Source organism: Argiope bruennichi, chromosome 7 (assembly GCF_947563725.1).
Source record: "Argiope bruennichi chromosome 7, qqArgBrue1.1, whole genome shotgun sequence".
NCBI lineage: Eukaryota > Metazoa > Arthropoda > Arachnida > Araneae > Araneidae > Argiope > Argiope bruennichi.
In genome coordinates this window covers 48,123,641-48,147,881 of record NC_079157.1, presented here as the reverse complement: position 1 = coordinate 48,147,881, position 24,241 = coordinate 48,123,641, and positions in this window count along the sequence as shown.

The following is a 24,241-nucleotide window of genomic DNA, read 5'->3' as shown; positions in this document are numbered from 1 at the left end:
CCAATTTTATTACTTTTTCCCAACTTCAGAAAAATTTATTTTCTCCTCTCCACACATTAACATCAAATTTAAAAGCTTGTATCATGAACATGGGTAAAATTTCTGTAGTCAAATGAGAGTTGTCAGTTTTTTTATTGGCTAGCTACTGTCTTTTTCTCTGATTTTTTTTTCCCAAGCAAAACATAAATGTGGACCAGTTTTACCTTAAAATATTAATGGACGACAATCCTCACCAGACTGATATCACAAATTCCTCCTTTATATTTCAGGGTCATTTTCATCAACAGAATCAAGGACATATCAATGTTGTGATATATCCTTGACTTTTAGTATGTACTAAGATATATTGGACTAAACGGGATTAGAGCCACTACCACTAATAGTAAGATCACTAAGAATGAAGAAGAAAGCAAATAATTTCATCTGAAAGTGAAAATATTGTCATTTATATAAGCAACGGTTTATATAAGCTCTCTATACATTGCAATTTATATTAGCAACACACTTTACATAAGCACTTTATACATTACCAGTTATATAAGCAACGCACTTTACTTAAGCACTTTATACATTGCCATTTATATAAGCAGCGTACATTACATAAACCCTTTATACATTGTCATTTATGTAATCAACACATTTATATAACACTTTTATTAATATCATTTATATAAGCAACGTACTTTATATAAGAACTTTATACATTGTCATTTATATAAGAAATTAACAGAGTATAAGTACTTTATACATTATAATTTATATAAGCAACTATATAACACTTTTATTAATATCACTTATATAAGCAACGTACTTTATATAAGAACTTTATACATTGCCATTTATATAAGAAATTAACAGAGTATAAGTACTTTATACATTATAATTTATATAAGCAACTATATTACTATATTATTAAGCAACTATATAAGCAATTTATATAAGTACTTTATACATGACCATTTATATGAGAAACGCAGTTTATACAAGATCTTTATACATTGGCATTTATATAAGCAACGTTTAGCTAAGATGAAATCTAAGAACAGTGGTTAGCATATTCTGTTTAATGCGTTTAATGTATGCACATTTGTCTTATCAATCATCATAATTAATTGTGTTTCCATATTACGTTTTGCTTCATGTCCCATTAAGTAATTTCGTAATTTTGGATTCACTGTCAAATTTAAATGAAAAATTCCAAACCGAATTAAATTTGAATGGCTGTGGATCTCATAAAAGGAAAACAAAAGGAAAAAAATGAATAGGAAAATTATATAGATAACAAAATATTGGTTTTCTTATGGCTTTTAATTAGTTCTCGTGTAGAATAATATGTATGTAGAACAAAAAAAAATTTCCCAAACTTGTAAATCTATTAAGGCAGTCGAAGAAAATAACTTTCATTTTGGCAATTCAAAAGTGAGAAAATAACCATTTATTTTCACTAAGAGAGCAAAAATAGAATATGTTACATTCTTAAAAATCAAAAATGCATTAGGGTTCTGTTTCAACCGCAGCTTAGGGATTTCTTCTCAGAAAAGAGTAAGCAGTTTTATTGTTGCCATTTATTTAACCCAAAATAATTAAAAATTCTACAGGAATTCTAGAGTAAATAGAATATTTATGTTCTAAACTCATTTTCTGAAGTTAATTATTATTTTTAAAGGTATTCGTTTTCTGTGGTTAATGCTGAAACTTAGGTTTTAATTCTATTTACTCCTAGGAAAAACATTATTTTTTAACTTCTGAAATTATATGGAGAACAATAAAATAAAAGCAATTCTATGAGCTATGTGCCACAAAGAAATGCTCACTTAAATTCAAAACTACTAACTTAGTTAAAAGTTTTTTTTTATGTTGCAAAACTAGATTTTTATAGCGTTTAAGAATAATTCTTTCGAGGCTATTTTGTTCTATTCCTTTTAAAATAAAACATTTCTTTCTTTATTTCTGATAAATTAGAGAAAACTTTCAAATTGATTTGCGAATGTTAATTGTCACTTATGTATCTTATAATAAGATTTTCGATCATCATCATATTTAGGTACAATTTTGACAGCTTTATAATAGAGCTTAAATTTCAAATGAAAAAAAAAGTGAAACAAACCTCAAAGATTCTATAAACATTCTTTCTCTGAGTAAATCGCTATATAAAGAGAGTGCATTATTGTCTGCTGCTTTTACAGCCATGTACAGGATGAGTTTTAATTTATCGACAACTTAGATTTGAAATATTTTTTGAGTAATTGTAATAGGTAATATAAACATTGATATAAAATTATTTTTTGACTAAAAAAAATCTCTAAAATCTCTAAATTAAGTGCATTCATGATTTTTTAAAAAATTAAATGACCAGTTCATATGTAGGTAAATTGAAAAGTATTCATATATAGTCAGTATGTGATTCGTATTTAAATATTTTCCACGAAAAAATACATGATTAAAAAAAACTCGCCGAGCGAAGTTTGGCCTTCCAAATATTAATGTTTATATGGAACTCAAATAATGGTTTCAATTTGGGTATTTCTTAAATAACTCAATATGTGAGATATTAAATTGAAAGAAAGAAATCTTCATTTTTGCCTTTAAGAAGTTTTATTTAATCTCTGCGGATTAAGCGTTAAAGATTGTATTTATTTTTCTTAAAATCAATTACTTTATTCCACAATTTTGATCCCCTGGTAATAGCGCCCACGGTACTTATACTGCCAGTCCAGCCGTAGCAACGTCACTGTTTTTAGTACATCCATAAAAGCGTTTATTTTAAAAAAATGAATTTGTATTTAAGTTATTTTATTGGCCTCAAGAATTAAAAACCAACAACTGAAGAATTAGTTTAACTTCCTATATATACTTTATTTAAATTAAATTGATAGAAAATAATGAACTTAAATCGATCTTAATTTGAAAATTAGTTAAATAAATTCATATTTTTGAATATATATATTATAATGTATATTAATCAATGGTTGATAGAATTTGTTCAGAAACAGGCGAATCTGAAATTCAATAATAATTCTATGAAGATTCATAGCATTCCACACTTAAAAATAAAACGAATATAAATTCAACAACTATAGAATCAAGTTTAAAAATGTTCGAAAAAACAAACAAACAACAAAAATAATTAACAGATTTCAGGCTCGAAATTTTTTTATATTAATTGTTGATATATGCTATATTATGCTAAATCGCAATGCTGAAATTTGATGATATTGCGAGAACTTTCCGAAACTAAAAAAAGCTTGAGGAACAGAGAAAAAAAAAGGTTATTTTCATCACAGATAAAAATTAAAGAAGAAAGTGATATGATATAATCCCGATTTTTTTGTTTAATAAAAACACAAAACGTTATTTCTTTTCTTTGTTCAAATACATAACTAGAAATTACCAGCTGTGGTGCTATTGCTTTGAAAAGAGTAATCAATAAATTTTTGAAATCTTTTTATTTAAAAATGCTATCATAAGAGATTTCCCCACAAGAACCGCAAAGGAAGTTCTAATGTTTCTTCTACCTTGGTGTTTTCGTTTAGTACTTCCTTTTTCAACTAGAAATAAACTATTAAAAAAAGGGAGATAGAGGTAGTTACATGAAGGGAAAACCCTATTACAACACTCTTTCCCTTTAACGCCGACGCAAAATCTGAATTTAAATGAGTTTCCACTCACTTTAGAGTTTTACTTAACTAAATTGAGTTTTTGGAAGGAAGTTCTGGAATTTTTCCTCAATCATTAATCTTTTATCGTAAATGTAATTTGCGGTGGAAGTTTGGCCTCTTAAAGATAAGATAGAAGTTATTTTTAAAACTGTTGTAAAACGTTGTTACTAAAAGTTTAGTTTATGTTCGCTTGTTTATTTCAAAGTCATTAAATTTAGGTCTCATAGTCATTTATAGTCATTAAATGCTAACCTAAAGTTTGTAATTAAAAAAAAATGTCGAATTCAATTTTTAGTAGAATTTAAAATTATAGTTTGGTTTTTCTTAACAAGATAAATGACTTCTCATAATAATTCATTCTGTTTCTTATTTAAATTTGTTCATTTAATAAATGTGGAAGGGTAACATTTTGTAAATAAATACATTGTCGATTTTTCACAGAATTAAAGGCGATCGTTTGGTGTTTCTTAAAATTAAAAAAAAAAACCTAAATTGAATAAATATTGTTATTTAATATTTACAACAGAAAAATTGTGATACAACATAAAGCTGTTTATTATTGAAAAAATTGTTTGAACAAATATTTATTAGAAGAAAAATGCAAAATATTTTTCTCTTTAAATCAATTTAATCATTAATAAATAAAAAAACTAAATCATGAAATTTGTAAATATAATAAAATGTAACTATTATTTTGCATTTGGTCGATGAAATAAGAATACATTTTAGGTAATTTTTTTTCTCTAAACAGAAAACTTTACTATTGCTACAAAATGGCTTCAAAAGTAAGAAAAAAATTAATAAGCAAATTTTAATTCATGTTATCTGAAAGGAAAAATATAATTTATTTAACGATTTTAAACATCTGCATAGAATAAACAAAAAGATAAAAACTGTTCAACAAAAGAATTTTTTTCTAATAAAACTCTGTTCTAATACATTTCCTATTTTTCTGCATTCTCAAAATTCAATATTATCATATCAATATTTGTGAATTCTAGATCACCTCAAAATAAAATTATTGCAAATATGATGTTTCATTGTTCACGTTTTCAAGATACACGAATACAGCTTGAAAAACTTTTTTGAGTAAACAAGTCTGTTTATCTCGCCGTTGTCAATGCCAGCTGCATTTTCCAAAACCAGTTAAATTTGGATAAATTTTGCATAATTAAGCCAATTGTACTTGAACTGTCTCCTGTATTTGTTATTAGTGGGAATTTTCTACCACTTTATAATATGTGTTTAATACTGGGCATTATATTATTTCATTTTTATGTAGCGAAAAATACTATTAATTTTTTTAAATGCTTTGTTTTCTGTGTAACTGCACAATTTCTTTCACATGTGTTGTAAATTTTTTGTAGTAGTAATTCAGTTAAAGGTTATAATTGTATACCGCAAATACATATATTATCCAAAGGAAAATAAACATAACAAGGAGATCGTTTGAAATGAAATCGTTTGCTGTTATTCTCATTATACAATTTTTACAATAAAAGTATTTCAAAAGTTTTAATTTAAGAGTGTCTGATTATAGTATCTAGAAAGTTATTTGTTACTTTGGAAATAACATCTATTCTATAAAATTTAAATCATAATTTTTTTAAATCCTGCATTTTTACGTTATTAAAATTGCTCTTATTTTATTTTTTTCAATAATCAGAAACAAAACTAAGAATATTTTAAAAGAGCTTAACAGTTGAAAACAAAACTGTAAACAATTTTATGAATATATTGTTTTTAATTGGCACATTTAACATTATTATACCTTTTTATTTTCTTTTTTTAATTATATGCTAGATATTATTTTGGTATGAATTTCTTCGTTTTTTGAAGGAATTGTTGCAAATTTCGATAATTTTGAACCACGAAAGTATTTAGATTTTCCACTCATGTTGCAATTTTTGATAATAAAAGTATGGAAAACATTTAAATGACTCAAGTGACAAATGATAATAGTATCTTCAAGTTAACTAACACTTATTTTCAAGTCAACTGACAAAAAGAAATGTATTAAAATCTGTTGATATCGGCTTCATAATTACTTACAATAAATATTCATTAAAGTCAAGGAAACGAAAAAAAAATAATAATCAAAAATTTAAAACAATGAATTTTTTTCAAAGAAAAGGAGAGATAACCAACAAATCATGGAATTTTGAAGGAAAATCCTTTTTTTTTATCATCTTGTTGAAAATCAATGATACAAATTTTAAATTCATTCTTTTTTCAATTTGCGTTTTTTATTATGAATTTTTATTTTTTAAACCTAAATAGCAAAAGACTACTTAAAATATTTTCCCGAAAGTCAGCATATATTTTGTTTATAATACTATCTACGGATTGAACTAAAATATAAAAAGAATCATTAAGTATTGTAAGGCTATGCAACTTTTAAGAAACCTGAAAAATGCTGAAATTTCTAAAATATTTATGATTTAACACTAAGATTCTTGTGAACGTTTGACTTTGTTCATCACCAATATTTCAATGAATATATATAATGATAGGTTACCATTCTGCTTATTTGCATTGGATTGAAAGTTTTTGGGAAAAGAAAATTTAGAACAACATATTTTAAATTTTCTCAAATATTTGAAACAATACTTAAGTTTTGAGGGTGCTTTTGCATGGTATATTCAATTTCCATATAAATGTAATTTGTGTTGGTTATAAGGGACATTTCCCAAATGAAGTATTTCTGCAATGTCCGTGAGCACATATCCTGTGTTCCTGTTTGCAAAAAATAAAAGATTTTTCACAAGAAAAACTAGGAAAAAGTTTTCTTGACAAGTCATCTATTTATTCACATCGAGCCACTAATTATTTTTATACAATTTTTGATAAGCAATTCCATATCACGGTTACGAATATTTCTTAAAGAAAATAGAAAAATTATTTTCTTCATAAATTACTAATTTCACGAGAAACTCGCTGGGTTTCCGCGTGATCGTTATTATAAATTTGCTCTGCTTTCCCCCAAGAGCTACTCATCGCTCACACTCCTCGTGAACGTCTTCTTTTCTCCCTTCCGAGCAAAACAAGCAATCTTTTTTACATACATTTCAAGACAACGGCAATTGGATGCCATCTGGTGTTAGGGGAATTAATCCCGACAATTTGAAAATGAAAAAAATATTACTTCTGATATGGTTATACTTTAAAAAAAGGTTCTCTTAATCTAGTTAGCAATCTTGATTTCAATCGGCAAATAAGAAAAAAAAATCACTTTGCCTTTTTGGAAATATGTATATCTATTTTCTGAGAAAGGAACAAACAGATTTTCAACTAAGTGTAATAGTCTAACAACTATTACAATCGTATTATAAAAATATAGTGGAATACATTATAAATTTGTTTTACAAACAAACTAGCTAAAAATTGCAAAAAGTAAAAAAAAACATCCCAAACTCATTTTTCATATGACGAAATACTGTTCAAAACATTCATTCTTGCCTCTTAACAAAAATAAAGACAGCATTTGAATAACTACTTACACGCTTCTTGAAAATAAAAACACACAGAACAATTATGTTCTATGCTTCTTGAAATTTGCAAGAGAATTTTAACATACTTATTCAGAAACTAGCAATTAGGAAATGTTTATATGAAATTCTAATTTATAGAATTAGTGGTTTGTTACTTTTAACTGTAACTAGTCGTTTTTGACGACTCGCAAATTCGTCTGCTATATTGTACTTACATTGAATTGTCGTGAAATTGTTTAGACATATTTTCATGCCTATGATTCCAACAAACTGTCGGATTTTTAAGACTTTTATTTTGCCTTGCACATGTTCTGTTCATTTTGTACATGAACTTTTCTAATGGAGACCAGTCTTATGGCATAATAGTTCTATTATAAACTTAAACATTCCAGTTCATCTATCTTCTAAATTTCGCTACATTGCATCCGCATTTCTTTTATTCACCTTGCAAATTACACAGATATTAAATAGAATCCTCCTTGTTTAGCTTTCAACTATAGAAGAAAATCACGCGATTAAATGTTAGATGTAATTATGAAAACAGTGTGAATTTCAGAGCAACAATTTAATCTATTGTTGTTGAAACTAAGTAAAAAAATATTTAAAAAAAATTGCCAATATTCAGGAAAGTTTGCATAATTATTAAATTGACATTATTAGAAAGAAAATGTTTTAAATTTTGCAGCGGTATGAAATTCAGTTTTCATATCTCTGCATTTATGCCAAAACCAATATGCAGCCTAATTATATATAAAGATCCTAATTAAAATTCCAAAAAATCACTCAGAGGTACATATTCTTACCCTCCAAGGTATATAGGTGCGAAATTTGGCAGCTGAAGTCCAAATTTCGCACCATTTGGCTTGTAGAATACTAGCACACACTCACGCACACACGCAAACACGCGCGCACACACACACGCGCGCGCACACACACACGCGCGCGCACACACACACGCACACTTTCTGCTCTGAAGGAACTGTCAAGATATTTTTTATGGGAAAATTTATTTTAACGTAAATATATCATAGTACAATATAATCTGGCTATTATTTGCACTTACGATGTCTCTTTATATTCTTTAGAAAGTATTGTAAACGCCAAAAAAAAAAAAAAATAGATTTTAACGAATCTGTGCATTTGAGGCCATCCTAAGTTCGAAATATACATACTTGGCATTACGTCAGACTGTTTGCCCGTTGGTGAATACCACAACTCAAAAACGCTTTCAGCTAGGCTAATGGAATTTGGTATATGGATTTAAGACCAACTTTATAAATTATTATCAAATTTTAAATGAAATCAATTGAAAGAATATATTTATCTGATCGGTCCAGTACAAGTGAATTTGACAATTTCAAAACGTAAAGAGCTAGGTATTAAAAGTTGGTACACTAGTTTAGATGCAAAATCACCAGTATATTATCATCAGCGTAAACCATCGCCAAGATCCTTATCGAATTTTAAACCAAATCTATCAAATGATTGGCCGTCTATCGGCCCGTACTTTCTTATTCATGTAAACGCAATAATTCATAAACTCAGTGATTTGATTCAACGAAAATCGGCATGTGATCTTGTGACTCAATTCTCGCTTTATGCCAAATTTCGGATACATCTATTGCAAAATAGGCGCGTCCAAATTATGTATTCGCTTTAACTGTACAGTAAAAATGCTTGATTCACACCTCAATCTATATTTCGCCAATTCCATCGTAGACAATCGCGATCTTCTATAAATTGGATTTTTACCTAAGGTTAGCAGTTTTTCTCTGGGAGGGGAAGAAAGTTGTTAAGATTTTTTATTGGACGGCTTGAGGAGATAATTTCGAGGAGGACACTCCTACTGATTTTGAAATAACGGATATTTCATGCCTGGCATTATAGTGGAAACTTGCTCGCTGTGTATCTATTTTCCTATGAGAGGTTCAAAAGGAATTATTCGCTACGGTTATCACTAACAGAGCTAAGGTTGCCAGAGAAAAAATTCAAGTGGAATGAATGTATTAAAAAAAAAAAAAAACTAATTTTCACTGATCATTTAAGCATGGCGTTCTAATCTCTGCGTGACCGAAGAGAGAAGACACTTTCGAACATTTTAAAACTTCACTTTATTCCATCCCGGGAGTCACAATTTATATAGAAGAAGCGATGATGAAACTGACTTCCGATACAAGAGCGGAAGAGACAGAAAGTTTTCCCTTTCACTATTTTACTATTATAGTGAGTGTGTTGCGATTTTCTACTGAACTGCCCAGTTTTAAATATAATATTTTTAATCTACATAAACACAGCTACACTACAAAATTTACAAACACACATAGACAATTAGGTTAAAGAAAACAGTATGGTGGAGGGATTCCACCGGTTCCAGCCGAAAGCAGTCGGCGTTAGCACAAAGGTTGCGCATGGGAAAAAGTCGACTTCAGGATGCAGGTCTCCCGTTCAATTGCTTGTCTGCGAACGCCTGAAGGTGACCTCTTGTCACTCTCTGCTCAAGGGGAAAAAGAGGTGCTACACTATGAGATTTTGATATTGATTTCTTTGACACATGTCGATTTAGGAAAGGGAATTTAGGTAACTTTAAAACTCGGATCGTTGGAACCGAATGATTTCAACCGTTTTGCAGAGTTCGTGTACTATGAATTAAAAAGAATAAGATATAATTGGATCCGGAAATAAGAAACTATTTTCGAATGAAGTTAATATGTGTTAAATTAAGATAAAAATTAAGAAATTAATTAAGATTCAAATTAGATTAAGAGATATCATTACATATATGCCGATACATGCTCTCTCTTGTTTGTCAAATTTATAATAAATATACAGTTTGAAGGTGATATTCATAAGAGTGATATTTTCAAATTTTCGAAGCAAATGTGAAGATTCCACAAACGTAACAAAAATATTTAACATTGATCACACACATTATACCCTAAATGTTAGTCACAAGTTTTTTAAATTAAATACTAGAAGCTGTGCCCGTTTAGATGAGCGTTTATCCTGTTAACAGTACCTCAGATTTGATTGTCACACAAATAATGAAAGTTGTAGTGGAAAATTTCATGCATACTGACAAAATTCTTAAGAAATAATTAATATCATTAGAAATAAATAAATAATAAATAATATCATTAGAAATTTTGTTTTCTTGTACTTGTTTTTTTTTTTATCCATAATGGTCACGAGCAATCAAATGAAAACTAATCATTAAAATCGATTTGAAACAAAGAGTGATCCATTAATATAAAAAAAATAGATAGAACGCAGGCTCAGAATAGAAAATGCTAAATTCCATAAAATAATAAATTCTGCGAAACATAAACTTTGTTAAGTGTAAATTAAGTGAACAGTAAAATTAATAAATTTATACAAAAAGTGCTTGAAATATTAAAAATTTTGTAGATTTATTATATGAAAAAGAATTAATCTATCTCAAAAATAATGAAATTAGATTCCAAAAATCTGAAGCCGATGTTTCTGAGCAACTGAAATACCAAATACGAATAAAAATAATGCCGACGGAAAATGGAAGCAATAATTCACAATTGAAGTGAGAATATTTGGTAGAATCTCAGGTTATTAACTTTTAATATAATCTAGCAAAAAAAAAAAAAAAAAAATGTAAATAAATGTATAATATAATTTAGTATCATTCTTACCAGTTGAAAGTTTTAACGTCTTTCTTTACATTTCAGAAAATAATTTTTTTATTTAGAAGATATTATTTTTCATAATACTAAAATTATTTATAAAATAATAATTTTAATAAAATAAAAGTAAATAACAAATATTATTATTCATTTTTATTATTTTATGAAATTTTATTATATTATTATAAAATAATAAAATTCGCATTTTTTAATTATATTATTATTTTATTTTTTATTTATTATTATTATTTTATGAATTATAAATAAATAATTAAAAACGAAATTATTAATATTACCCATAAAATAATAAACAAGGTATTATTATTAATATTATTATTGAGTAAAGAATTTTTTAATATTTACATTTGAAAAAAAATGTAAATAAATTGTGAAGTTTAATATCCGATAACTAATTATTTTTGATGCTCGCATTTATTATCCACAAATGCAAGTAAACAAAAAAAACTAAAGCGGAAGTTGGCTAGATGCCAAAAAAAAACATCATTTGGGAACTCTTTTAAACATCTGAACTCTCTCAGCAGTATAAGTATTGATTCAGAAAAAAGTATGAAAATTATTATGCCATTTGAAACATTTTTCGAAATAGAAGTATATACTTATTTGCCATTTATTTTGAAATAAGCTATTTGATCACGCTATGAGTGGATGCCCAGAATAAATTCTGAATTTACTAGCGCTGTGTGTATCCCTTTTAAAAGTATCTGAACGATTGGATTCGGAGTTGAAAATAACGTTTCATTTTTTTAAATATCACAGATTGTTATTTAATTCCTAAGTACGAAACGTTTAGAGAAAAATTAATCAAATCATTTATTCAATGTTCAGAAAAATTTAAATTTAAAAATTTCTTAATACATTTTTATTTCTTTTTTTTTAAACTTTTCCCATTCAAATAAGTATTTTAATCACATATTAAAACATTTTTCTTCTACAATTTTTTTAAACTTTACTGTCGAAAGAATTACTTTTGATTACTCTCAGCAGTTTCTAGAAATTCCAAAATTTTCCATGAAAGAAGTAATTTCAATGAAGCAAACAGTTTCTCGCTTTGTAATCTATTCTTTGAAGATGATTTGTTGAAAAAAGGGAATGTAAAAGTAATTTCAGAAGAAAAGCGGGTTTTCCAACGTAGAAATAATTATGAAACAACGGATTCATCATCAAGATGATTTATCGTACGAGAGAGATTTTTTAGTTTTGATATAAAATGTGAATATTGTTATGTAAGGAGATCCAAACGGCAGGTATGAATCATTAAAAATTTTTCTAAATCTGACGTAAAGAAGTTATTTTTATAAAATACGAAAGAACAACTGCAAGGTATTATGTTTAACTTTCATAAGAATCATTGTTATTCAGCCAGGTTTAAAGTGAATGAATGTTATTAAGACAGCACAAACAAAAATTTATTTTTATTTGATGTTGACGTAGTTGATAAAAACAAGAACATTCAAGTCCTCGATTTTCTATAATAATTCAAACTAGCTCACTCAAATGGCATGGGCAAAATTAAAATTAATTCAATTAGATATCCGAAAAGTTTGGTGCTAATTCCGTTTGGGTCCAAATATTAATAATCGTGTGTTGCACATCTCTATTTATAATGAAGAGGGATGTGTGACTTATGTGTCCGTATTGGCACTAAACCGGTCAATTTGATATTAGTATACCTTAGAAAGTAAAAATATGCACTTTCGGAGCAATTTTTTTGAAATTTTAATTAGAATTTTAATTAATTAGAAATTAAGCTAGATTTTGAAGTTTTTTGTGTGATAACTTCTGAAAAGACAGAAATAATTTTTATGCCATTTTAAAGTCAAAAAATTATCTTTTGAATGATGTCAATTTAGTTGCTGCAAAATTCTTTTTTATTTATTTAATTAACTTCAACATATTTTTTAGGTATATTTCACAACAATATTTTCATTATTGTCAGAGAAAAAAAAATCGTTTTCATTGTTTCCTAAAAAAATATTTTTCTGCGATTTTTTTTTTCATTATTGAAAATTGAAGAAGAATTCTTTTTAATATCCATTTAGTTTACAGAACAAATAAAAAACGAAGTTACAATATCGTGAAATTTAGGTAATAGATGAATCGGACATTCAGATTTTTTAATAACGCTATAATGTCATGAAATTAATCTTCATCAGTAAAGCTCATGCATGCAATAAGCAGATTATATGTAAGATAATTGAAATAACACGGTATTAATGTTTTATAGCTATGGTCATGAAATTAAGTCTAAGCAATATAATAAGGATTCAAACACACAATTCATAAAAATAGATATAGATTATTTAATAAATATATGTGTAGTTTATTTTGTGTAAGATAGAGGCATGTTTTATCAATCGTTATCTATCATAATATTTTTGATAAAAATTAAAATTCTAGATTTCTTTGGTGAACATCTGGTTGGCTGAAAATATTGATTGGATTTTATTTCAATTTAAATTATTTATGCATATCTTGATGTTAATGATACCATCAACAAAATATTTTTAACATAAAATTGTGATGAGGACTTATCTTTAACCATCAAAATGTTACGATTGAAATAACAGGACATTAAAACCCTATTATTTCGATTGATTTAAACATGTTTTACTTATTGTGAACAAGAACCATCCTAATGATTTAGAGTTTTATGCATCATTGTGTCACTAAAAATTTAGGTTTCTGGATAATGTATTTCAAAATGAATTGTCTTTTGATATTTTTTAATCTCCTTTTCTGATTTCTTATAAAATATGCGCAGACGATAATCTTTCTTTCTCAGCTTACGACAATGACCTTTATGCGCAATGAAAATGGTTTGAATTTTACTGCATGAATGAAATCTATTTTTCAAAATTATTCAATATTTTTTAAAATTGAAATTAAGAAATAAAAAGTATGTGAAATTTAAATTTCTACTATTAGAAAGACAAGTTTTTAAAAATTTAAAATGGTATAGAAATAATTTTTTTTGTTTTAATTCATTTGGAAAGACGCCAACATCTGGTTCTATTTTTTATTAATTAAAACTGTAATGAAAATTCCAAATGAAAATCGCTTCGAGGTTCCAATTTCCAGTCACTAAAGTATTTATGTGCTAAATTTGAAACTCCTGGTCAGTCTGACCTGTATAGCAGCAACGCATAAAAAACATACATTCCTTTAATACATCAGGAAACGATACTTTAAAGTCAGATCTCTTTCAAAGAAATCAAATAAATACATTAAGAGGCTTCATATAGTTAAAGTTTTATTTTCTTTTTTCCTGTGAATTCTGCAGTTAAGCAATTTCAATTACGATTCAGGTACAGGACACTGTTTCATATCTTCGTACCTCAAACCAATGCGGTTATTGAATAGTTGAAAAGGCAGTATGAAAAAGATTTACTTATTACATTTTTTTAAAGAATATGAATGAAAAGAAAACTGCATTAATTGAGAAATAAACATTTATAACGGAGAAAAACATGAATATCTTTACGTTTTTTTCCTCTAAAGAAAAAAAAAAACGGATTAAAAAAATATGGATATTATTTGAAGCATTGAAATTAAGAAAATGCTATAAATAAATCAGAGAAAAATATAAAAAGGATTACTAAAACGTAATTAAGAAAAAGGTACTAAGATGGAAAAAGAAAGAAAAAAATTCTACGTATATACACACAAAATGCAAACGTTTCATTCAACATTAGGTTCAACATTCTTAAAAAATAATAAATAAAAATATATCCAATTCTTGATCATAAGTCTCAAGTCCTAGAGGATATAAAAAAGCACTGAGCTGTTCGCAAGCGGGAATTATGAACCCGATCTACTGAGACTGTTTGAATTCCATTACGTTGTTTTCCTTATGGATTAAGGATTGAAATGTTGAAGCTATTGAAGAATTCACGATTGTCTTTAGCTGAGAGCAAAAGATTACTGAAAATATGCTTTATTTTAATAAAAGAAATAAATTAAAGAATCCGTAAAGACTATTTTACGGATTCTTTGTCTGGAGTGGTTATTGGATGTGAAATCTCCTAAATGATTAAAAGCCATTCAAATATTTTTTCCATTAACTTCCTTTCCAGAACAAAAGGCAGAAAGAATTTGATTTATCCTTATATTTCCTGTAATTCCATTTAATCCACAAATAATTTGCGAGAGATTGTATATGCACCATATGATAAAGTTCTGGAATGGAGAAAGAATACAAAAAGGAAAACATGAAACAGCGAAACTGAAAAGAACGAGTGGCTACAAAATTATTTTCGAAAAAAATTACATTATTTCTAAACATCAGCCTGGAAAATATCTTGCAAAGTGGACGATTTCAATGGTAGAAAATAGAAATGAATTAATGGAAAAAAGAAGGAATAAAGAAATAAAGTACTTTTTTGCTGTGAGGTTTTCAGAGACATGCTTTCGGATTCCAGAAAACAGAAACAGATTTAGACGAGCACAATTTTTTTTCTCTTGGAGATGATTTACTGGAAAGAGTTCAGTTGAGGAGAGATATCAGAGGAAGAAATGAAATCGTGCAGCAGCGAATTTATCTTCAAGATTGTTCATCATATGAAACAGATTTTATAGCTTAAAATAAAATGTGAAAAGTGTTCTGCAAGAAGTTTTGATGTACAAACATTAAGGTCTTGGTGTTCTAAACAAGGGTCTGATAGGAATTGTATATATATTTCAACAATTAGTTAATATGATAGCTGTTAAACCTCTTGCTTCTGCCTAGAAGCAATCATATCTGAGTAAAATTACTTAGCTTGATACTACTGACACGTGGCAAAAAAACAAGGGATCTTATAAACTAATATATAACTCATTGCTGAATCGTGACTTGAAATTTTTGCTTTCTCGTATACGAAGTAAACAAAGAAATGTTGTAATTGTGGTGGTAGCTTCATAAGACAGTTAACAACCTGCGGATACGAGTGATCACTTCTGTCTAGTGGTTATGTTACGCTGCTGCGAAATTTACCGTGGCGAGTTCGGGCCTTGGCAACTCAATCACGGTATTGGTAACCCGTGAACTACGCAACCTTCGTGCAGTTGTAGCGCCCTCTACTTGCAGCAAATATAAAAATAAATCAGGCAATAAAGACTAATAATAATAAATTAAGGCGCACTACACGCAACAGTCAACATCACCACTTAAAAACAATAAATATCGTTCGTCACACTGGTGGTGGAGAATTGTGGTGGTAGCTTCATAAGCCAGTTAACACCCCCCGGACACGAGTTATCACGTTTGTCTAATGATTATGTTACGCGGCTACGAATCTTAACGTTGCGAATTCGGTGTATAGCTGGTTGTGTGTATTTAAGCCAAGGAAAGATGCCTTCTTGTCTCTTTTCTTATTTATTTTGCACACACACACATATAACAACACATGGACGATGACTTCACATATATAAGGTAACACATAATACTATATACAATTAAAGTAGAAATTACCGCTAACAAAGAGCGAACGAATACTTCTTTTTGCCGCTAACAAAGAGCAAACGAATACTTCTTTTTGCCGCTAACAAAAGAGCGAGCGGTGCCTACTTGCACCAGTTTCACACCAACTCTCAGGGAGAAGTGTTTACAAAAAAAGCTTAAGTGCGCCTCCCCCACATTCCAAACATACATATGGGTTAGCACATACTGCGCCATCTATGTTCAGTATTAATCTTTACTGTATGAATAAATATACAAAGAATAAAAAATACAAATAAAGTAATTAAATAAAAACAAAATATTATAAATAATAAAATCACATAAACATACTCCCACCCATCAAGAAGTCATTCTTGATGCACAGGTAAGATACACAGTTTAACTATAGGCCTTTTAAAAAGCCCTTTCAAAGTTTTTAATGTAACTACTCTTATGGCCCCATCCTTACCAGGATGTATAGCTACAACCTTACCAAGAGGCCATGTTGCTGGGGGAATATTGCCTTCTTTAATAATTGCAATATCACCGATTTTAATGTTTGGATAACAATTTTTTCCATTTTCTCCTGTTTTGTTTTGACATATTACTTCAAAATCTACAACATACAACACAATTTAATACACATTTTTTAACTATTCTTTTAACATTTAATATCCAAAATGTTTGGCGTAAAATACCCATTAACAAATTACCACATGCATGCAAATTTAAAATATGAAAATATTGTACAATCAGAATACTTAATTTATGCTGGTTAGGTAATATGATAGGATGTTTTGCATTATACTGCAAAGATGCATTTTGAAGACGCCCTCCCACTCTGAGCAACCCGTCCTTATCAATGAATGGACAAAGTGCTGATAGTGGGCTTTTCTTTGGCATTCGTTGGTTTGACCTTATACAATTGATTTCAGCATCAAAAAATACAGTTTGAACATATTTCACAATAATATTACGAGCAAAAATTCTTTCCTTTGAAGTTATAGGTCCAATTATACCTGTAGAATTATTAACTTTACCAGTTTTACAATTATTTATAAATCTAATACAAAAACATAATACATTAATTAACTTAGTATATGACGAGTATTTTTCAATTAATGAATCTATTAAGTCATTTTTCAAAATTGCAGCAAATACACATGCAGTTTTTTTCTTTTCCTTAAGGACAGAGTCATTGGTTTTGAATACTGGTTGCTTTGGCCAGTCAGCCTCTGATGATGTTAGGAAAGTAGGGCCCTCCCACCATAGACGACAGTCTGGCAGATCCTTAGGAGACAAACCTCTGGATCCTATATCTGCTGGATTTTCCTTTGACGGCACATACCTCCATCTATTTTGAGGGATGAGGTCCAAGATCTCTGAAGTCCTGTTGGCAACAAAGGGCTTCCAATTTCGAGGAGGTGAAGACAACCAGGAAAGAACAACTTGAGAATCTGTCCAAGCATATATATTAATAACATGATCATTAAAAGTTTTAATTAGAACAGATAATAATCGGGCTAACAGGAGAGCTCCATTTAACTCCAGCCGTGGAATGGATACAGGCTTTAGCGGAGCTACCTTGCTTTTAGCTGCTAAAATAGTGACTTTCGTAACACCATTATCAGTTCTTTGAACCGCATAAATTACGCAGGCATATGCTGATTCCGATGCATCCGAAAATCCATGAAGAGTAATTTCCTTTTCTGTAGTTAGAAGCCATCTCGGAATAGAAATGTGACATATTTGCTGAAATTCCTTTTTGAATTTACGCCACTTAACTGCAAAATGTTCCGGTAAGGCACTGTCCCAATCAAGTTTCAGCAACCATAACTGCTGATAAAAGATTTTTATTAATATTGTGCAGGGTGAAAGAAAACCCAAAGGATCAAATAGCCTTGCTGATTGTGACAGAAAAGATCTTTTGGTGATTTCATTCTCAAAATTAAAGTCAATTTTAAAAACAAAGCAATCAGTAGAAGAGTTCCAAATAAGTCCCAGAGTTTTAGAACAGTTTTCGGGATGAATTTCCACATTAGATTCATTAGCACTCAGGCATTCAGCTAAATTATTTAAGACATGTGGAGAATTAGAACACCACTTTCTTAAGTGAAATCCTCGGACATCTAGAATTTCCAACAATTTTTGAATTAACGCGATTGCTTCTTCATTAGATTTTGCTCCAGCCATCAAGTCATCCATATAAAAGGAATTTTGAATTATTTTAGATATTTCAGGATTTATAATTTGAGAATCCAAGCCTATTTGATGTAAACATCTAGTAACTAAAACTGGAGCGGATGAAGTTCCATAAGTTACAGTAGAAAGTTTGTATTCCTTAATAGTGGAATCAGGTGAATTTCTCCACACTATTTTTTGCAAATTTTGATCTTCTGAATCAATTAAAATTTGTCTATACATTTGCTTTATATCGGAAGTGAAAGCAACTTTATTTAGTCTGAATCTGACAAGAATAGTAAATATATCTGGTTGCAATAATTTTCCTACCCCCAAAACTGAATTCAACGAATTAAAGTTAGGCGGTTTGCAGGATCCATCAAACACAACTCGAAATTTGGTTGTAATGCTGTCTTTCTTTTGCACAGCATGATGAGGAAGAAAGTAATCCGGTTTAGAAAAATCAAAATCTTTATTAGGTGACATATGCCCCAATTCTTCATATTCACTCATAAAACTCTTGTATTCCATTTCAAATTCTGAGTCAAATTTAAACTTCCTTTCCATAGCTAGAAGCCTAGAAATAGCCATTCCCTTTGTATCTCCTAACTGATTAATGTCCTTATAAACAGGTAATCTTACAACAAATCGACCCTGATCATTTATCCTGCAAGTCGATTTAAAATGATTTTCACAAAATTCTTCTTCATCTGACATAAGAAACTTTTTATCCGGCAACTCTTCCATTTGCCAAAATTTTTGCAAAACAGAATCAACTTTACAATCATTTTCAACGGAAATCAGATGCGATTGTGTGTACGACGATGAAATAGAATCTCTTCGAATCTGACCTGCGACAACCCATCCAAATATTGTGCTTTGCGCAATTGGTTGTCCTTCAGACCCACTAATTTTTCCATTACGAAGGATTGAGAAAAAGCAATCAGAACCTAAAATTATATCACATACTGATGGCCTTGAAAAATCTTCATCTGACAGAGTGATGCCCTTCAAATAATCTAATTCTTTAATGTTAATATTCTCAACTGGGATTTGAGAAGTAACCTTATTTAAAATAAAAGCATTAACTGTCACACATTCTTCACTAAATCTTGACCCAATTTTTAAATTAACTGAGCCACGTGTGGTTCCTGCTTGAACCCCACTTATCCCACTTAGAGACACTCTAGCATTCTTTCTTTTTAGTCCTAAAATATTTATTACATTTTCACTGACAAAACTGGACTCCGAACCACTATCTAGTAAAGCTCTGAATAAGAAAGAATCAACCCCACTATTATACAGTAAAACCTTTGCCGTGGGAAGGAAGGTTATAAATTTGGAGTTGTTTAGACATGTGCTAGAACTAACAGGCCTTTGAGGTTCCACCGATTTATTGCGTTGCGTTTCTCCCCCTGGGCGGATGTCGTCTTCGGAGGGGTGTTTTGGGGTTTGATCGTTAGGTTCGGGTTCGGATTCTGAAACACGTGCACTATTTACTACCCTTTTAACATCTTCATGCAAGAGTGAATTATGGTTTCCTTTACATATGGTACACTTTAAATGGCTATTAGTGCAATCCTTAATTTTATGAGAATTCAAACATAAAAAGCAAAGATAGTTTCGCTTTACAAAATTCTTCCGAGCATTCAAATCCATATTTCTAAATTTAATACATTTAAACAATTTATGCATTCCCGAACATTTCAAACAATTTTTATCACTTTTATTTCTTTGAATATTTTCACATGCAACAAAATTAGACTTAGTAGGAATTTTAGTATCAGATTCATTATAAACCATTAATTCAAGAGATGAACATCTGGTATTTAAAAATTCCAAGAATTCTTCCCACGTAGGAAATTCTATTTCTGAAGTTTTCACGGACCAAAGTCTTCTTGTTTCAGGATCTAATTTTTGCAATAACAAATGAATTAGCCATGGATCTCTGCTAGATGCCTCTTCTCCTAAAGATTTTAACCCTCTCAAAACCTCATCACTCGTGTCAACTATATTTCGCAAATTCGTTGAATTGGCTTGAGAGATGCCTTTTTGTTCCAAAAATGTTTTGATTAATGCATTAATAATTTTCTTCTTCTTATCATACCTGTCCATTAATTTTCCCCATGCTTCTTCATAGGAATCATTGGACAACGGTATGTGCTTAATTAAAGAAGCGGGTTCATCAGACAACAAACCCTTTAAATACTGAAATTTTTGGCTATTGCTTAGTGAAAGCTGCGAATGAACTGTGGATACAAATAAATCTTTAAAGTTCATCCAATCTTCAAATTTACCAGAAAACACTGGAATAGTAAGTTTTGGTAAACGAAAATTCGAAATAGATTGAACTGAAGGATTTTGTGTCACAACAGAAGTAAATTGTGATGTATTAAAAACATCAATTTTATATTGAAACTTTAATTTCAAGGAAAAATATCTATTTTCGAATTCCTCTATTTCAGAATCCTCAACAGTTAATTCTGAATCTAATCTTTCGAATTCTTTCAAAAGTTCTTCTAACCTCTGCAAACGAATCACTACTTCATTTTTTGATTCTAATTCATCTGCAGAATGTTCTAATCTAGTTAAGGAGGCCTTAACCTTGCCTCTTGCGACTTTAATTTGCGTTATGTGTTCCTTATATCTTTTCGGATCGTCCATGTTGAAAAGAAATTATATAACAAATCGTTTGCGAAACGGAACCGAAACTAAAGTAAATTATGTTCGCTCGCAATTCGAGAACTTATTAACTCTTCAGATGTTCTTCTCTTTAAAAACATCAAACTAATAATCAATAATAATAAGAAACAAATGAAAGAAACTTATCTGTTTCTCATGCTGACATCTCGCCGGTGTCTCCAATTTTATGTATAGCTGGTTGTGTGTATTTAAGCCAAGGAAAGATGCCTTCTTGTCTCTTTTCTTATTTATTTTGCACACACACACATATAACAACACATGGACGATGACTTCACATATATAAGGTAACACATAATACTATATACAATTAAAGTAGAAATTACCGCTAACAAAGAGCGAACGAATACTTCTTTTTGCCGCTAACAAAGAGCGAACGAATACTTCTTTTTGCCGCTAACAAAAGAGCGAGCGGTGCCTACTTGCACCAGTTTCACACCAACTCTCAGGGAGAAGTGTTTACAAAAAAAGCTTAAGTGCGCCTCCCCCACATTCCAAACATACATATGGGTTAGCACATACTGCGCCATCTATGTTCAGTATTAATCTTTACTGTATGAATAAATATACAAAGAATAAAAAATACAAATAAAGTAATTAAATAAAAACAAAATATTATAAATAATAAAATCACATAAACATTCGGTCTTTGGCAACTCAACCACTACGTAATCAGCATTTCGAATTCGAGATTGATGAATATTCACATTTCAGACCACATTTTTAAAATTATGTCTATCCGTCTGTGAGTATGATAGCTCAATAACGCTTTGGGGTAGATGGATGAAATTAGGTATGGGGTCTTTTAATCAGATTTGTGGATTTCTATCGAAATTTTGAAAGAAATCCATTGAAGGAAGCATGTAAGACAGTCTGTCTAAGTTCAAATGAGCACAATAGTTACAAAACGCAAGAATTTAGGTTTATAAAATTAGGCACACTATTTTAGAATTGAGAGCGTTGGTCTGTATTAAATTTTGAGTTAAATCTCTGTAGGAACTGACTTCCTAAAGATCTGAAGTTTCGCATAGAAGTAAATGTGATAGCTCAAAAACGAAACATAATGATTTGATTAAAGGAAATTTGATACGTTGTCTTCTTACTATAATTGTAGTTCTCTGTCAAATTTTCGTTTTAATCGATAGGGAAAAAACTTCCAAAATGTCTATTCGTTCGCACTAAATACTCATGTGCGAGAACTCTGAAAATAAAACTCTGAGCACATATAGCACTCATGGCCAGCTGAAAATCTACAGTTTTATGCCGAATGGAAAGAAATTGATATCTTAGTTAGAATGTATCCGAGAAAACTTTGGGAAGACCACTTATGCTCGCTTACTTTGTATTTCAAGGTATTCAACAGTCTTTTACGTGAATTACATGAAAATAGTTCATCTCATTTCCCAAAGTTATTTTAACAAACTAACATAGCAAAAAAAAAAAAATATTTGCTGTAATATACCGTATTGCAGGTTTAATTGAAAATTAAATATTAAACGCAAAGCCTTTAAAAATTAAATGAAAGCATAAAATTAATATATTCAGAAAATATCTTAAATAATCTATCAAAATTTAGAGGCCCTCTATAGTCGCGAGGCCTTTAGGAAATTGTCTAATACTATCTATAAGACAATCCAGTCCTGAAATACTAGCACATAATGAATCTCAACTTTCTCTACAGGGTTACAAAAATATTACTCGAAAAAAATATTAGTATAAAAAAGAGAAGAAAATTAAATCTTTTCAATATCTTTAACTGTATGTTTAATGAACGCACATCAATTATTTAACTGACAAAATAATCCCTTTTTAGTATAAATTATGATTTGATTACTATAGTTATCAAAACCTTTTTTACTCAATTCATTTCCTGGAATTTGCGGTCTTGCCATTCATAGGAGAGAACGAAATAATTCATGTTAAATTTTTATCAAACCTAAAGCTTGAATGTCATTCTGATAAAGGTTTAAATGCTGTTAATCGTAAAAAAGTAAATACAGCAAAAGATTTGAAATAACAGATAATCAAATCATCCTCTGCTGGAACCATCAAAAGTTATTTCAAAGGATTTCATGCCGGTCTAGAGAAAATACACGATAAAATAACGGGACAAAAAGGTAAATTAGACGAAAATTCATATTAAAAATCTCTAATAGGTTGGTTACAAATCTGAGAGTTTTTGAACGAATGGAGGATTGGTATTTATTCTTCTAAACCTCGTTGAAGAGAGTTTGATGTTAAGATTTAAATGAACATTTGATTTTCACATATGAATTTGGTGGAGTTACTAAATATATGTATTAATTATGGAGGAGTATTTAAATAAAATCTTCTGACGTGAGGTTAATTATTTTATTCCGATAACATTAAAAGTGAATATTAGATATGTAGAACTAAAAATAAGGGCTGACAAATGAGTTAAATTTAGATGTCATTATTTAAATAAATCTTCGGTATTAAAAGCATTTTTTTTATAAACTGCTTTAAAAATTATCGTTTGCATATTGCAATTGTGGTTAAATTTTTAGATAAAAATGATAAATATTTGTTTTAATATACAAAGAAGAGCTGAAAAAAATTTGCAAGTGAAAAAAATGAAATTATATATTATATTTATGATTAATTTCATATTATATTTATGAAATTTATTATTTCTTAGTAATCTTTTACTATCTGATGACTTTCTTACTTTATTTATAAGTAAAAGAATCACTAATTTTTAACTGTAATTAATTTTCCAAGAATTTTACTACAATAAGTTTTATTATCAGGATATACACATTAAAAATAAATAAATAAAAGTATATATAATTTTAAATGTTATTAAAATTTAAAAAAATAAACTGAAATAAATCCCTAATATGGCGAATGAGTTTAAAAAGCTAAGCTAAATTGTTATTAAAAGACATACTTCATAACTTTGCCCGATGCTATTAATTGCGTAAATTTACTTCTAGTTTGGTATATTATGAATCTATAGCAGCACGTCTTTTTTGATATCACATCTTTTGACACTCAGCCACAATTTGAAAAGGTATTGCTGAGGCCATTTTACTACGGTTTAAAACTGTATGTTAATACTCCTCCTATAGCTCGAAAATTTCACTTTATTCTAAATAA